Raw genomic sequence first — 17,594 nt, forward strand, 5'->3', positions numbered from 1 at the left:
GAGTGTGGCGTTCCCCAGGCGCTTTTCTGGATCTTCCGAGGTGTGCGGCGGATGCGGCGAGGCACTTCGCGTCTCGGGACGGGGATGCCGAGCTGAAGCTTTTCTAGACGCAATTTCAAGCCTCCGATCACCCTCTCCTCCTCACCGTTTAAATGAAATAGCTGATGGAGTTACATCAGATGACACAGCTAGCCATGAAGGATTTCTACATCAGGTTATGGGCCACGGAGGCGCTTCCAAGTAGTTACTTCGGCTTGGTGCAGAGGTTGTGCGACACCGTGCCCCGGATTGACATCGTGAAGCGTTCTATGTGCATTGAGGGAGGTCAGATGGCCTTTGCAAAGACCATGGTGCACTGACCGAAGATCAAGCCGGCCGAGATGGCCACCGGACCCCGCCTCCCGGGAAGGAGAATAGATACCCTTAGTAGTACTTCCCCATCGTAATGGATGGTGCTCGGGCAATAGAAGCCCCGTGCCTGAAGGATGTAATTTATGAGTGAATGTACTATCATTTATTGTATGACAGTTAAACTCTGGTGCATTTATGATTCCCTTACTCTGCATGCTATATCATGCTTTATTTTTGTTTATTTTGACTCATGTGTGGCTATCTTAATCTGAAAGTTACGAGTCATCGGTTTTAGCCCCTTGTAGACGCTATAAGAGGTGTTTCGGCTTGTGCATTATAACCCTTAGCCGACGTCTCTATGCTCGGAGCTGGTAGTGCGGAAGGGAAATGAGGCAATCAAACTATGTGGCTTTAGTGCTTTCACTTGGCCATATGATCTTGACTACGGGGACTAGTTACTAGCTGATACTTCTCGTACGTATCTACAATTTTTGATTCTTTCATGCTGATATATTATCATTTTACAATACTTTTGGGGTATTTATTTACCAATTTATATTATTTTTAAGCACTAACCTATTTACCCAGTGCCTAGTGCCATTTGCTATTTTCTGCATGTTTTTCACTTTTCAGGTTTTCAATACCAAACAAAGTCCAATTGACCTGAAATTTTTTGGAGATTTTTTCTCGACCAAAAGAAGACCAAGGAGTATTAGAAGAAGGCTGGAGGCCACTCGAGGGACCCACAAGCTAACAGGGCGCGCCCAGGGTGCCGCCCTGATGGCTTGTGCCTCCCTCGTGGCCCTCCCGACTATGTTCTCTAGCCTATAAATTATCATATATTCCAAAAACCCTAGAGGCAGTCCTGAAACACTGTTTACACTGCAGCAAGTCTCTATTCCAACGGGAGCCCATCTGGAGCTTTGTTCCGGCACCCTGCCGGAGGGGGGGGTTGATCATGGAGGGCCTCTTCATCAACCTTGCTGCCCTCACGTTGATGTGTGAGTAGTTCATCATAAATCTATCGGTCCATAGCCAATACCTAGATGGCAATCTCTCTCTCAATCTTCAATACACTGATCATCACAACTTCGCTTTGATCCACATGATGTAATTCCTTTTGTGTGGTGCGTTTGTTGGTATCCGATGAATTATGGATTTATGTTCATATTATTCATGATAAATATTTGAGTCTTCTCTAAATAATTATATGATTACTATGTGCATGATTATGATAGGTTCGTAATTCTCTCCGATCTATTAAAATAGTTTGGCCAAGTAGATTGATATTTCTTCGGTGAGAGAGGTGTGTTGTACTAGGTTCAACCTGGTGAATTTCTATATCCCAGTGACAGAAGGGGACAAGATGCGTCTTTGTATTGCTACTAATAAGGATAAAGCTATGGGTTTTATTCATATTTCTTGAGTTTACTTTTTATACATCATGTCATCGTTCTCCATGCATTACTTCGTTTGTCATGAACTTAATATGTAGAGAGGCAAGCGTAGAAGCGCTCTTTAAGTGAAGTAATAGTAATAGGTGCAGGCAGGAGTCAGACTATTTGTTTTATGGACGTGATGCCTATATACACATGATCATTGTCGTGAATATTGCATAACTATCCGCTTTTCTATCAATTGCCCAACAGTAATTTGGTTACCCACCGTATGCTATTTTTCATGAGACATGACATTAGGGAAAACTATGGCCCCGGGGTCTATTCACAACATATTTATATAACCTTCAATACCTTTCTGCCATTGCAATTTATAATTATCTAGAATTATCTACACACCTTACTTGCTTGCAAATAACGAGACCAAGGGGATTGGCAACCCTCTTGGCCGCGTTGGGTGCAAGTTGTTTGTTCTTCTGTGTGCAGCCGCTGAAGACGGTTGTGGCTGTGCTGCCTCTTGAGCTTGCGTTGGTTTTTCCCTTGAAGAGGAAAGGGTGATGCATCACAGAAGGAGTAAGTATTTCCCTCAGTTTTGAGAACCAAGGTGTCAATCCAATAGGAGAATCAAGCCAAGTGTCCAGAGTACCTGCGCAAACACAAACAAGCTTGCACCCAACGCTATAAAGGGGTTGTCAATCCCTTCAAGACTGATTGCAAAGTGAGATCTGAAGGCGGAAAGTGCAACGAAGTAAAAGTGTAAGGCTGAAAATATGATGTGAAGTAGACCCGGGGGCCATAGTGTTCACTAGAGGCTTCTCTCAAAATAGCAAATATTACGGTGGATGAACAAATTACTATCGAGCAATTGATAGAACCGTGCAAAGTCATGACGACATCTAAGGCAATGATCATACATATAGGCATCACGTCCGAGACAAGTAGATCGATACTTTCTGCATCTACTACTATTACTCCACACATCGACCGCTATCCAGATGCATCTAGTGTATTGAGTTCATGACGAACAGAGTAACGCCTTAAGAAAGATGACATGATGTAGAGGGATAAACTCAAACCAATGATGTAAACTCCATCTTTTTACCCTTGATGGCAACAACACGATGCGTGCCTCGCTACCCCTTCTGTCACCAGTTGGCCAAACAAAACCCACAACTCGAAGAGAATTACAAGGATATGAAATCATGCATATAAGAGATCAGAAGAAACTCAAATAAGATTCATAGATAATCTGATCATAAATCCACAATTCATCAGATCTCGACAAACACACCGTAAAAGAAGATTACATTGGATAGATCTCCATGAGTATTCATGGAGAACTTTGTATTGAAGATCCAAGAGAGAGAAGAAGCCATCTAGCTACTAGCTATGGACCCGAAGGTCTATGGTGAACTACTCACGCATCATCGGAGAGGCCATGGTGTTGATGAAGAAGCCCTCCATATCCGAATCCCCCCTCCAACCGGGCACCAGAACATGCCCCAGATGGGATCTTGCGGAGACACAAGCTTGCGGCGGCGGAAAAGTATTTTCGTGGATCTCTCGCGCAGTTTTGGATTTTTCGAGAATTTATAGGCGGAAGAGGTAGGGCAGACGACCCATAGGGGGCCCACAAGCCTGCTAGGCGCGGGGCCCCCTCGCCGCGCCTAGGGGGTTTGTGGCCTCCCCTGGTGGCCTCTGCCTTGGTTCTCACGTCCCGTGCGTATCTTTTGTCCGGAAAAAATCTTTTCGGAAGTTTTATTCCGATTGGACACCGTTTAAAATCCTCCTCTGAAAAGGGTCAAAAACACGGAAAAAACAGGAACTGGCACTTGACACTAAGTTAATAAGTTAATCCCAAAAAAGATATAAAAGGCATACAAAACATCCAAAGTTTGACAAGATAATGGCATGGAACCATAAAAATTTATAGATACGTTGGAGACGTATCAGGCTGGTATTCCTATTGGTTCGATAAACTTTGGTTTCATAACCGAGGGAAATACTTACCCACATTGTGTTGCGATAACTCATTCCTCTTCATGGTAAACACAACGTAGATCACAAGTATGAGGAAGGATTTCTGGCGCCGTTGCCGGGGAATCTAATCACCAACTAGCAAGTAATTCCATACAAATTTCATTCACTTGTTCCTCTTTTTATTTTCTGGTATATTTAGTTTATCTCATAAAAAAATTAAGGTGCAAAAATATTTACCTTTGCTTGCTTAGCTAGTCACTAGATTGCATCTTTGTTCTCTAATTTGTTTGTCTTGCTTGTTATTTTGCTTGCTCGGTCACCATGTATCAAGATACTACTAAGTTGGGTGACTTCTCAAATACTAATAATAATTAGGATCCTTTTGATATTAATGTTGCATTACTGAACCTTGTCATGAAAGAGAAATTTTTGGGAAGTCCTAATGAGGATCCCGCTTCACATCTCAATACCTTTGTTGAAATTTGTGATACACAAAAGAAAAAGGATATGGATAATGATATTGTGAAATTAAAATTGTTTCCTTTTTCACTAAGACAGAAAGCTAAATCTTGGTTTTCATCTTTACCACGTAATAGTATTGGAACTTGGGATAAGTGTAAAGATTCTTTTATTGCTAAGTATTTCCTCCTGCTAAGATCATCTCCCTTAAAAATCATATAGTTAATTTTAAATAGCAATATCATGAACATGTTGCACAAGCTTGGGAGAGGATGAAATTGATGATCAGAAATTTCCCAATGCATGGTTTAAACTTGTGAGTGATTATCCAAAATTTCTATGCTAGACTAAACTTTGTATCCATAAATCCTCTAGATTCTGCCACAAGTGGTACCTTCAAAGAGGTGACCTTAGGAGAGTCCACCAAACTTCTGGACAACATCATGGCCAACTATTCTCAATGACATACCGGACGATCTCCAAGTGGAAGAAAATAAATTATGTTAAGGAAATCATTACTATAAGTGAAAAAATGGATGCCGTTATGAATTTGGTTGCTAATAAAAATACTCATGTTGATCCAAATTATATGCCATTGTTTACTTTGATTGAGTAAAATAACGAGGATATTGATGTGAACTTTTTCTTGCGAAAGTCAACAACAATGCTTATAGGGGTAATTTAAATGCTAGGCCATATCCCATGGAATGTTCCTAGTGGTTGATACGTCTCCGTCATATCTACTTTTCTGAACTCTTTTGCCCTTGTTTTTGACTCTAATTTGCATGATTTGAATGGAACTAACCCGGACTGACGCTGTTTTCAGCAGAATTGCCATGGTGTTGTTTTTGTGCAGAAATAAAAGTTCTCGGAATGTCCTGAAAATTTACGGAGATTTTTCCAGAATAAAAGAAAAATACATGCGCAAATATCCACCGGAGGGGGCGTGCCAGTGGGCCACAAGGCCACAGGCCGCGGCCACCCCCCTAGGCCGTGCCGTGAGGACTTGTGGGGCCCACGTGGCACCATCGCCCCCAAACTCAGCTCTATATCTTCCGTCTCGCCCGGGAAAAAAAATCAGAGAGAAGGTTTCATCGCGTTTTGCGATACGGAGGCGCCGCCACATCCTGTTCTTTATTTGGAGGGTAGATCTGGAGTCCGTTTCGGGCTTCGGAGAGGGGAAATCATCGCCATCGTCATCTTCAACCTTCCTCCATCAACAATTCCATAATGCTCTTCATCGTTCGTGATTAATCTCATCGCGGGCTTGCTGGACGGTGATAAGTTGGATGCGATCTATCATGTAATAGAGTTAGTTTTTGACGGGGATTGATCCCTAGTATCCACTATGTTCTAGATTGATGTTGCTACTACTTGGCTATGCTTAATGCTTGTCACTAGGGCCCGAGTGCCATGATTTCAGATCTGAACCTATTATGTTGTCGCCCATATATGTGTGTTTTAGATCCTATCTTGCAAGTTGTAGTCACCTACTATGTGTTATGACCCGGCAACCCCGGAGTGACAATAGCCGAAACCACTCCCGGAGATGACCATAGTATGAGGAGTTCATGTATTCACCGCGTGTTAATGCGTTGGTCCGGTTCTTTATTAAAAGGAGAACCTTAATATCCCGTAGTTTCCATTAGGACCCCGCTGCCACGAGACGGATGGACAATAGATGTCATGAAAGTTCTTTTCCCTAAGCACGTATGACTACATACAGAATACATACCTACATTAGATTGATGAACGGGAGCTAGTTACTTATCTCTCCGTGTTATAGCTGTTACATGATGAATCACATCCGGCATACTCATCCATCACCGATCCACTGCCTACGATTCTTTTACTACTGGTCCTTGCTATGTTACCTTGTCCAGGCTTGTCCCTTGCTACAAAAGGGATTGGGCGGCTTTGCTACTACTGTTGCTACTGATGTTACTCTGCTGCTGCTGTTACTACTATTGCTACTGCTGTTACTCTGCTGCTACTGCTGTTCCTTGCTACTTTGCTGTTACTTGTTTCAAGACTTTTTCAACACCGTTGCTGGGGAAGAATATTACCCCATCCACGTGCAACTTACTGGCGCCATTGATAAAACAGTTAGGAATAGTCTGCCATCAACAGTTCTGTTTCTGACACCGTTGTTATCATACTACTTTGCTACTGATACTTTGCTTGCAGGCACTAATCTTCCAGGTGTGGTTGAATGTGACAAACTCAGCTGCTAATACTTGAGAATATTCTTTCGCTTCCCCTTTGGCGAACCAACAAAATTGGGTTGAATACTCTACCCTCGAAAACTGTTGCGATCCCCTATACTTGTGGGTTATCAAGACATTTTTCTGGCGCCATTGCCGGGGAAGCATAGCTATATTCTCTGAGTCACTTGGGATTGACGTCTGCTGATCACTATGAGGAATCCAAAAGATCCAAGAACTAAAATCTTGCCTTCCACTACGAGGAGAGGTAAGGAGCTGCCATCTAGCTATGCACTTGATTCACCTTCGGTTTTGAGTAAGTTTGCGACTTCGCCTCCTGCTAGAAATCTTTATATGTCGCCTATGCGTGACGATGTTATGCTTGATACTATGCCTGATGATGCTATGCTTGATACTATGCATGATGATGCTATGCCTGATACAGCTTTGCCACTAGGTGCATTCCTTGATGCACATATTGCTAGAGTTGCTGCTAGACGTGATGATACTTCTGAAACTGCTGATACTATTGAAGTAGAATCTACTATGCCTGATACGCGCTATGTTATGGAGGGAGAGATAGACGAGGATTTTCTTGCGTGTAAGGATAGCTATGATGTTGAGAAATTACTGCGCAAGTGGAAATAAAAATCTCTGAACGCTAGGATGAAATACGACCCAGAGTTTGCTACTTGGCCTATCTTTGTGACCTATAAGGATTATGAATTCTCTGTCGACCCTGAGTTAATCACTTTGGTCGAATCTGATCCTTTTCATGGTTACGAGTCTGAAACGGTTATAGCCCATCTTACCAAACTACACGATATAGCCACCCTATTCACTAGTGAGGAAAAGATCCGCCACTACTATATCCTTAAGCTGTTTCCTTTCTCGCTAAAGGATGATGCTAAGACTTGTTCACTTCTCTTGCTCCTGGTTGTGTGCGTAGCCCCCACGATATGGTCTACTACTTCTCTGAGAAATATTTCCCTGCCCATAAGAAGCAAGCTGCCTTGCAGGAAATATATAACTTTGCTCAAGCTGAGGAAGAGAGTCTCCCACAAGCTTGGGGGAGGCTCATCCAGCTACTGAATGCTTTGACTGATCACCCCCTTGAGAAGAATGAAATACTTGATATCTTCTATAATGGACTTACCGATGCTTCCAAAGACAACCTAGATAGTTGTGCTAGTTGTGTTTTTAGGGAACGAACTGTAGAACAAGCTGAGATTCTACTAAATAACATCTTGTGCAATGAGAATGCTTGGACTGTTCCCGAACCACCTCCTAAGCCAACTCTGAAGAAAAGAGGTATTCTATTCCCCGGTCCTCAAGATATGCAAGAATCCAAGAAATATATGCGAGAGAAAGGCATTAAATCTGAAGATGTCAAAAATCTACCACCTATCGAAGAGATCCATGGTCTCGATAACCCGATACAGGTAGTAGAAGTAAATTCTCTGTGTAGGTTTGATGAGAGTGATATTCCTTTTGATAAACCTGCTAGCTTATGCATGGATGAATTTGATAACTTCGTTGCCAAACAACAGAGTTTCAATGATTATGTTAGCAGACAATTGGAACAGAATGCTCGTATGTTTAGTCATTTAAGTGCTTGTGTGGACAGAAATGTCAATGATCTAAAGCTCCAGAGTAAACATGCCTCTGTGGTTACTACTCAGGTAGAACAAGTACTTAAAGCTCAGAATGACTTGCTCAATGAGTTGAATGACAATTCTGTCAGAGTCGTTACTAGAGGCGGTAGAATGACCTAGGAACCTTTGTATCCTGAGGGTCATCCGAAGAGAATTGAACAAGATTCTCAAGGAGTTAGCACTGATGCACCTAGTCATCCTAGAAAGAAGAAGAAAGATGATAGGGATGTGCACGCTAGCAACCCCGTTGCTGCTACACCTGAGAGTTCAAACGATGCCTCTGTTTCTGATGCTGAAACACAATCTGGTGATGAACATGAGCCTAATGATAATACCAATAGTGATGTTCATGATGATGCTCAACCTAGCAATGATAAGGATGTGGAGATTGAACATGTTGATCTTGATAACCCACAGGCTAAGAATAGAAGATACGATGAGAATGACTTCGCTGCTAGGAATCATGGTAAAGAAAGGGAACCATGGGTTCAGAAACCCATGCCCTTTCCTCCCAAACCATCCAAGAAAAAGGATGATGAGGATTTTGAGCGATTTGTTGAAATGATTAGACCTGTCTTTCTGCAAATGCGTTTGACAGATATGCTCAAAATGTCTCCGTATGCTAAGTACATGAAAGATATTGTGACTAATAAGAGGAGGATACCTGAGGTTGAGATTTCCACCATGCTTGCTAATTATACCTTCAAGGGTGGAACTCCTAAGAAACTAGGTGATCCCGGTGTGCCCACTATACCTTGCTCCATTAAAGGCAACTACGTTAGAACTGCTTTATGCGACCTTGGAGCCGGTGTTAGTGTTATGCCTCTCTCTCTTTATCGTAGACTTGAACTGGATAAGTTGACACCCACTGAAATCTCTCTGCAAATGGCCGACAAATCAACTGCTTTCCCTATCGGCATTTGCGAGGATGTGCCTGTTGTGGTTGCTAACACCACTATCTTAACAGACTTTGTTATCTTGGATATTTCCGAGGACGATGCCATGGCTGTCATCCTCGGAAGACCCTTTTTAAACACTGCAGGGGCTGTTATAGATTGCAACAAAGGCAATGTCACTTTCCATGTCAACGGTAATGAGAATACGGTGCACTTTCCGAAGAAACAATATCGAGTACATTGCATCAATGCTATCGAAAGAACTTCATCGATTCTTATTGGGAGCTTTGAATGCCCTATTCCTTGTGTCAAGATGAAGTATGATTTGCTTGTTGGGTAAATACACATCCCCATTGAGGTGACCTAGTGACTATTCAAAAATTCTCTGTTCTCTTTTGCGATTCGAAAAAGTTTGTCGAGGAGACTTGATCAACCTCATTGACGGATTTTCTTTCGATGACCATAAGATGGATGAATCGAGGAGTCACGAACCTCTATTCCAAGCTTTCACCTTCGGTTGCTTAGAAGAAAAATGATAGATTCAGTTTAGTTTTCCCTGTTTTCTGTTTTCGCGTCCGGTAGAAAAGTACCCCGAAAATAAAATTCTCCGAACGTCCTGAAAATCAAGTATAATTTCTTCTGGAATTTTAGAAAAATTCTGAGACAAAGAGCTTGTCTGGGGGCTGCACTAGTGGGCCACAAGCCCTAGGGGCGCGGGCACCCCCCTGGCCGCGCCACCCAGGCTTGTGGGGCCCACAGGCATCCCCTCCAGTCATTCTTGCTCTCATGTGGTTCTCCTACCTCTAGAAAAAATTGTTTCGCAGCTCAAACCCGTGTTCTTGCTCCTCTTGCTGGGATTTTTGATCTCTTTGCTCAAATCACCATTCTTCGAACTATTTTGGGGAAATTACTCCTTGGTAAGTGACTCCTTCATTGGTCCAATTAGTTTTTGCTCTAGTGCCTTATACTCCGCGTATTTTTGTTGCCTTGGTGACCATGTTCTTGAGCTTTGCATGCTGATTTTAGCTGGTACCAAGTAGTTTTGATGCGTAATATTGCCTCTGGGCACTTGTGGGAGTAGTTGCTACGAGTTTCGTTGAACCTTATTCACTTTTCCTTAGAGTCACTAAAAATTTCAGAAATTTTCAGAGATCGAAAAGGGAAAAGATGAGGAGGTTCTTAAGAGGTTCTTCAAGCCGTGACCCCAAGGATGATGGGAGTGAGAAGAAGCCCAAGTATTTGGTCCCCCGAGTCATAGAAGTTCGAGCGTGCGAGTGGCCAAGCGACGTGTTCTTACGCGCCGTTGGAATTTATGAGGACTTTTATCACTTGGTGAAAAACGCAGGCATCACCGCCTTCGTTGAAGATAAGTGTCCGCAATACCTCCTCCTCACTAATATCTTCGTACAAAGCTTTAACTTCTATCCGAGGAAGAATCCTCCTATGGTTGAGTTTAAACTTTATGATATCCCCCAGCACATGTCGCTCCAGGATTTTTGCAATGTTTGCAAATTACCTTATGTTGGGGATATTCATGAACCTCGTCCACGGGACTTGGAAGCTTTCATCAGTACAATTGTTGTAGGAGAGGAGAGAGGAGTGTCTTGCACTAGAGCTGCTAGCATTCATTTTCCCGTGCTTCGGTACTTCTCATTATTTGTGGGAAAATGTTTGATTGGCCGTGGGAAAGCTGGGTCACTTAGTTAACCAGATCTTGCGGTCTTGCGCGAAGCCCTTTATAACGATAAAACTTATAGCTTGGGCGCTATAGTAGCTCAACGGTTGAACCTGAACCGTTCTAAAGGTGTTGTCTATGGAGGTATCTATGCTACCCATCTTGCTAGACACTTTTAGATACCCATTAGACTCGACGAGGAAGAAGAGGTCCTTCTTCCCGAGAGATATCTAAATTACGATAGCATGGTTCGCCATGACTTTCTTGATAGAGATATAAATAGAAGGATGATTTATAACCTGGTATTTAGTCAGGGTACTCGTGAGACTATTACTTTGCCTGCTCCTTCTTTGTTCAATCTTCATGCAGGCAGGTACATTATTATGCCCTCAGACATCTACGCATATTGGGGCTTGGCCCAACCACAGGTGTCCATGCCCGAGCTACCAATCGAGTACCAGACACTAGTTTATCCGTGGGAGCCAGAGGAGCTCACATAGCAGTGGCATCCTCAGTCCACTCCGGAGTACCCCGGAGCTGGTTATTTCCCTCCTTGGGAGTAGACCAACTTAGTCCAAAAGCCTAAGCTTGGGGGAGTACGTGTTCTCACCGACTTTACATTCTTGCTTATGATTTCACTTTGTTAGCCGGTGTTCACACTTTGCCACTGTATCATCCATGTTAGTTTATTTTCTTTTTCTCGTTTTCTTTTCGTGTGTCTGTCTAGTTTGAGAAAACCCAAAAATATTTTCTTTTCTTCTTTTGCTTGTTGGGAGCTTTCCCGTGTAAATAGTTTTCTTTTTCTTTGGGTCAAGGTAGAAGATATTGGTTACAATGTTTAGTGGCTCCTGCATGCATACCTATTTAGCTTTCAAAGAGCCATATTACTTTGTCTTCTCCTTTGTGTTTGCCTGCAGATTCCAGCGTAGTCCAATGCACGAGCACGCTTATTATTATTCACATTGTTCGGTCATGCAAGTGAAAGGCAATAATGACGATATATGATGAAGTGACTGAGCCTGGAAAAGCGGGTATGAACTCGATCTATTTTGTTTTTGTAAATATGACTAGCTCATCATGCCTGATTCAGCTTTGTTGTGAGAGAAACATGTTTGCAATGAAAACTTAGAGATCGTAGTTGCTTATGCCATGCTTACTTAGCTAGGAGCTTATAATGGTTTGTCTTGGATGCCCACATGAATGTTGAGATGACTGTGTTGTAGTACGATAGGATGGTATCCTCCTTTGAATGATTCAAGTGGCTTGACTTGGCGCATGTTCATGCATGTAGTTGAAACAAAATCAACATAGCCTCTATGATGTTCATGTTCATGGTGATTTATGTCCTACTCATGCTTGCGCTCAATGTTAGTTAATCTCAACGCATTTTGATGACTGTTGTCGCTCTCTAGTTGGTCGCTTCCCAGTCTTTTGCTAGACTTCACTGGTACTAAGAGAGAATACTGCTTGTGCATCCACCTCCATAAACCCAAAGTTGTTCCATATGAGTCCACCATGCCTATCTATATGCGGTATCTACCTAACGTTTCAAGAAAATTTGCATGTGCCACTCTCTAAATCTTCAAGAAACAATCTGTTTTGCATGCCCGAACTGCTCATGTGGTGACAGGGGGTTATTGGTATCTTCCATGCTAGGCGTATTATCCTCGATATGTGTTTATTCACTATCATTCACGAGAAAGGGCCGGTAATTGGAATTCCCAGTTCCATGCTCAAATCGAAAACATAATTGCAAACAAAACTCCCCTAGGATTGATGTTGGTATGGACGGTACCCGAGGATTCGGCTAGCCGTGGAGTGTGATTGTTTGGTGGTGGGGGAGTCAAAACTTTACTTTTCTGTTTAGGAACCGCCTATAGCATGTGTAGCGTGGAAGATGTTGAGAACTCTTAGTCATTGTGTTGACAATGAAAGCATGCCACCCAAAATTATTATCTCTGTTTTCAAAGCTTGAGCTCTGGCACCTCTGCAAATCAATGCTTCCCTCTGCGAAAGGCCTGTCTATTTTTGTTCCTGTTGAGTCATCCTCCTCTTACAAAAGCACCAATTAGAGAGCACCTCTGTCATTTTCATGCTTTGCTTTTAACTGTGTTGAGTATGACTGTGACTGGATCTTCATTGCCTTGAATTACAATGTTTAGTCAGCCCTTGGTCTTTGAAGGTGCTCTCTGCATTTATGTTTTGCGGTCTCAGAAAGAGCAAGCGAGATACCATCTATTCATACTGCTTCATGTTGTTTTGATTGAAGTGTTGACGTTTGAGACTTATTATTATTTGCTCGCTAGTTGATTATGCCATTGATATGAGTTTACCGTGAGACCTAGATGTCATTTGCTTATGTGGTTTGCTTGTGATCTTGCTGAAATTCTGGTTGTGAGTAAGACATAGTTGCAATAACAAGATCAAACAGAGTTCGTCAAAGTTTTTCTTTTGTCTCTCTCAGTTTGTCAACTGAGTTGCTTGAGGACAAGCAAGGCTTTAAGCTTGGGGGAGTTGATACGTCTCCGTCGTATCTACTTTTCCGAACTCTTTTGCCCTTGTTTTGGACTCTAATTTGCATGATTTGAATGGAACTAACGCGGACTGACGCTATTTTCAGTAGAATTGCCATGGTGTTGTTTTTGTGCAGAAATAAAAGTTCTCAGAATGTCCTAAAAATTTACGAAGATTTTTTCTGGAATAAAAGAAAATACCTGCGCAAAGATCCACCGGAGGAGGCGTGCTAGTGGGCCACAAGCCCACAGGCTGCGGCCATCCCCCTAGGCCGCGCCGTGAGGGCTTGTGGGGCCCACGTGGCACCATCGCCCCGAACTCAGCTCTATATCTTCCGTCTCGCCCGGAAAAAAATCAGAGAGAAGGTTTCATCGCGTTTTGCGATACGGAGGCGCCGCCACATCCTGTTCTTCATCTGGAGGGCAGATCTGGAGTCCGTTTCGGGCTCCGGAGAGGGGAAATCGTTGCCATCGTCATCATCAACCTTCCTCCATTGACAATTCCATGATGCTCTTCATCGTTCATGAGTAATCTCATTGTAGGCTTGCTGGACGGTGATGAGTTGGATGAGATCTATCATGTAATCGAGTTAGTTTTTGACGGGGATTGATCCCTAGTATCCACTATGTTCTAGATTGATGTTGCTACTACTTGGCTATGCTTGATGCTTGTCACTAGGGACCGAGTGCCATGATTTCAGATCTGAACCTATTATGTTGTCGCCAATATATGTGTGTTTTAGATCCTATCTTGCAAGTTGTAGTCACCTGCTATGTGTTATGACCCGGCAACCCCGGAGTGACAATAGCCGGAACCACTCCCGGAGATAACCATAGTATGAGGAGTTCATGTATTCACTGCGTGTTAAACCGTTGGTCCGGTTCTTTATTAAAAGGAGAACCTTAATATCCCATAGTTCACATTAGGACCCCACTGCCACGGGAGGGATGGACAATAGATGCCATGCAAGTTCTTTTTCCTAAGCACGTATGACTACATACGGAATACATGCCTACATTAGATTGACGAACGGGAGCTAGTTGCTTATCTCTCCGTGTTATAGTTGTTACATGATGAATCACATCCGGCGTACTCATCCATCACCGATCCACTGCCTACGAGTCTTTTACTACTGGTCCTTGCTACGTTACCTTGTCCAGGCTTGTCCCTTGCTACAAAAGGGATTGGGCCACTTTGCTACTACTGTTGCTACTGCTGTTACTCTGCTGCTGTTGTTACTACTGTTGCTACTGCTGTTACTCTGCTGCTACTTCTGTTCCTTGCTACTTTGTTGTTACTTGTTGCAAGACTTTTTCGACACCGTTGCTGGGGAAGAATATTTCCCCGTCCACGTGCAACTTACTGGCGCCATTGATACAACAGTTAGGAATAGTCTGCCGTCAACAATTCTGTTTCTGACACCATTGCTATCATACTACTTTGCTACTGATACTTTGCTTGCAGACACTAATCTTTCAGGTGTGGTTGAATCTTACAAACTCAACTGCTAATACTTGAGAATATTCTTTTTCTTCCCCTTTGGCGAACCAACAAATTTGGGTTGAATACTCTACCCTCGAAAATTGTTGCGATCCCCTATACTTGTGGGTTATTAGTGGTTATGGCAATTCTTATGGAAATTCTTCTGCAAATTCTAATAGGATATCCTCTAATCTTGAGAACACAGTTAAGGCATTCATTAATTCTCCAAAAAAATTCAATACTATGGTAGAAGAGAAATTGCATGTTGTTGATACTTTGGCTAAAAACATGTCGGGACCCCGATCCTCAGCCATAGGAATCCACCGTGTAACACATCACATCTCTTTGCGGTCTCACGCACGGTTATCCCCACGGCTGCAGCCTTACCTTAGCCGGGACCGTTTGCGCCTTTTGACTCGCGTATGCAATTGTGTCGTTGGCATTCCGATGTCAAAGAACCCGGATCGACATGTCTAGTCATAAACTCAAGTGTCAGTTCCGTACAGGGACATGCATACATGATCCAACAAAGCAGTTGTCGGACATCAACGAGTGTAGACGAGTCGTAGCAAGCTACAAGGAGTCCATTACACCGCGTGACATTCCCCAAAGGGACAGACACAGCAGCTAAGAAGGACACATGCCGGTCAATCAATGTGTCCGGAGCAGTAGCGAACTACCATGGCTCGGTGGAATCACAAAGGGGCATTTCCCCGTAAGGAGTGCTACTAAAGCATACGACCAAGTGTTCGAACCCCATGCATATCAAGTATAACACACGTACGCATGGCATACTGATATGCATAGGTACCTCGATGGCATCACAACATAACCATAAACAAACAAACTTTATTTAGAAGGCTTGGAAGAGCCTCACACATAATATTACATAGAAAGGTGTCTCACGACCCGTCATCACAACTCATTCAAACAAGTCTTACAAGCCAGCAGAATATTAAAACTGTCTGATTACAGACAGATGGAAAGGTAAAAGGCACATGGCCTGACTATCTACAGACCCAACCTAGGGCCAGACCGTAGTTGGGACACCAGCTACTCGTCGTCGTCAACGTCTAGATATAACCCACCATTAGGGTCATTAACAACCTCTGCAACAAATTATTAAGCAAACGTGAGTACAAAAGTACTCAGCAAGACTTTAGGATAATCTATCTACTCATGCAATGTATCAACAAGGGGTTGTGGGGTTTCATGCAGAAAGCCAGCTTTGACTCTTGGCTAGACAAACTACAATTTTAAATAGTTGTAACAATTTTGTTTTCTCGTACACGAATCCACTAACTCCACATCAATACACCATCATGGAATCATTCCGTCACCCTACGAAAATGCCATCAACGACACTCACACTTATCTTGACATTTTTATGAGTAGCCATTATAGTTGTCTATGAACAACATATGTTTCCAAGTAGTCCATATCCACGGACATGGCTATTTGAATAGATCATAACCCTGCAGGGGTGCACTTCTTCACACACGCTCTCACCACTTATCGTTATGTGCACATCATGCACCTCGGCAACCTTCAAGCGGAAGCCCAGCGAGGGAGTCGGCCACGACCGTTAACCATGCTAATACCTAGTCCAGGTTTATCGCCTATCTGAGGGTAACCCGCACGGAAGTCCGGCCGAGGTTTCTGCCACGGCCCCAAACGATGTGCACGGGGTTCCCAAGCCCACCATTCGGGTGCCACTTGGTACACCATGCCACTGCCTACCGCATCATAGCCCACCTCTAAGGTCAGCACTATGCACGGCCTCCAGCATGACTATAAACACCAGAAACTACTTGCAACTCCTGGACCGAGTACTAAGCGATTAATAAGTCGAGAGGGTCAATTAAGTATCCCAACGTGTGGTACTATATAGTCTTGGATTACATACACGGAACTCAGTTCCTAAGAACGGTTCCAATGAAACAACCCCCCATGTACTCCTACACAACCTTTCACCGGTACCTTTACAAAATCAGGTTCAACACTCAACCTTTATTAACAGAACACATTCTCACAATCCTGTTCATCACCCAGATGACAGACCATACACAACTCTAAGCATAGAAGGATAAGGCACATCATGGCTCAAGCATCTACCATATAGGCTAGGTTGCAAGGTTTAGCTAATTATGGTGACAAAGACATGTCATGCAAAGGAATGGGTTCAACTAACGTGGTAAAAGGATTGAAAGCATTTTGACCTAATGCAATAAGTAAGAGCAGGAGCGAGAACATGGGATTTATCGGGATGATCAAAATGGTTGCTTGCATTATTGCTCAACAGAGGGGTGATATCCTTTAGTCGGATAATCACTGTATCCGAAGGGGCGGGGCCCACCGAATAACAACATACAAATATTAACAATCATATGCAACAATCATGATGCATGAACATGGCATGAAAAGAAAGGTGATAAGACTCAATATGTTTGGTGAAACCTTAATTTGCATCTGGTTTGAAATCCAAATTCAAATATTATTTGAAATGGCATATCCCAATCTCTAGTCTATTTGTCATGATCTTCCTGTTCATCTTAATTATTTAATTGATTTGACCTGATGCTGTTTCATAACTTTGTTTTTCATGCTTGAAAGTAGCACCATTGTGTTCCTTGAATTTTTCTGATCAATTTGCATATATTATATGTCTCATTTGAGTTCTATTCAAATTTCTATGAATTTCCAAAGTTTTGCAAATATTCTGGAATTATATTAAAATCAGAATTAGATTTATTGCATCAGCATGACATCAGCAGGTCAGCTGGCCGCTGAAAGTCAAACCTGACTAGTGGGACCCACTGGTCAGTGTCTCTGGCTAGTTTTAGATTAAGTTTAAACTTAATTAGCTAATTAATAGGGCTGGACCCACATGTCAGTGACTGGTTAAGGATTTAATTAATTAATTATTTTTATTAACTTAAACTTAACTACTCAGGGACTGGCCCCACCTGTCATAGGCTCAG

This window comes from Hordeum vulgare, chromosome 1H, assembly GCF_904849725.1.
Source record: "Hordeum vulgare subsp. vulgare chromosome 1H, MorexV3_pseudomolecules_assembly, whole genome shotgun sequence".
Classification (NCBI taxonomy): domain Eukaryota; kingdom Viridiplantae; phylum Streptophyta; class Magnoliopsida; order Poales; family Poaceae; genus Hordeum; species Hordeum vulgare.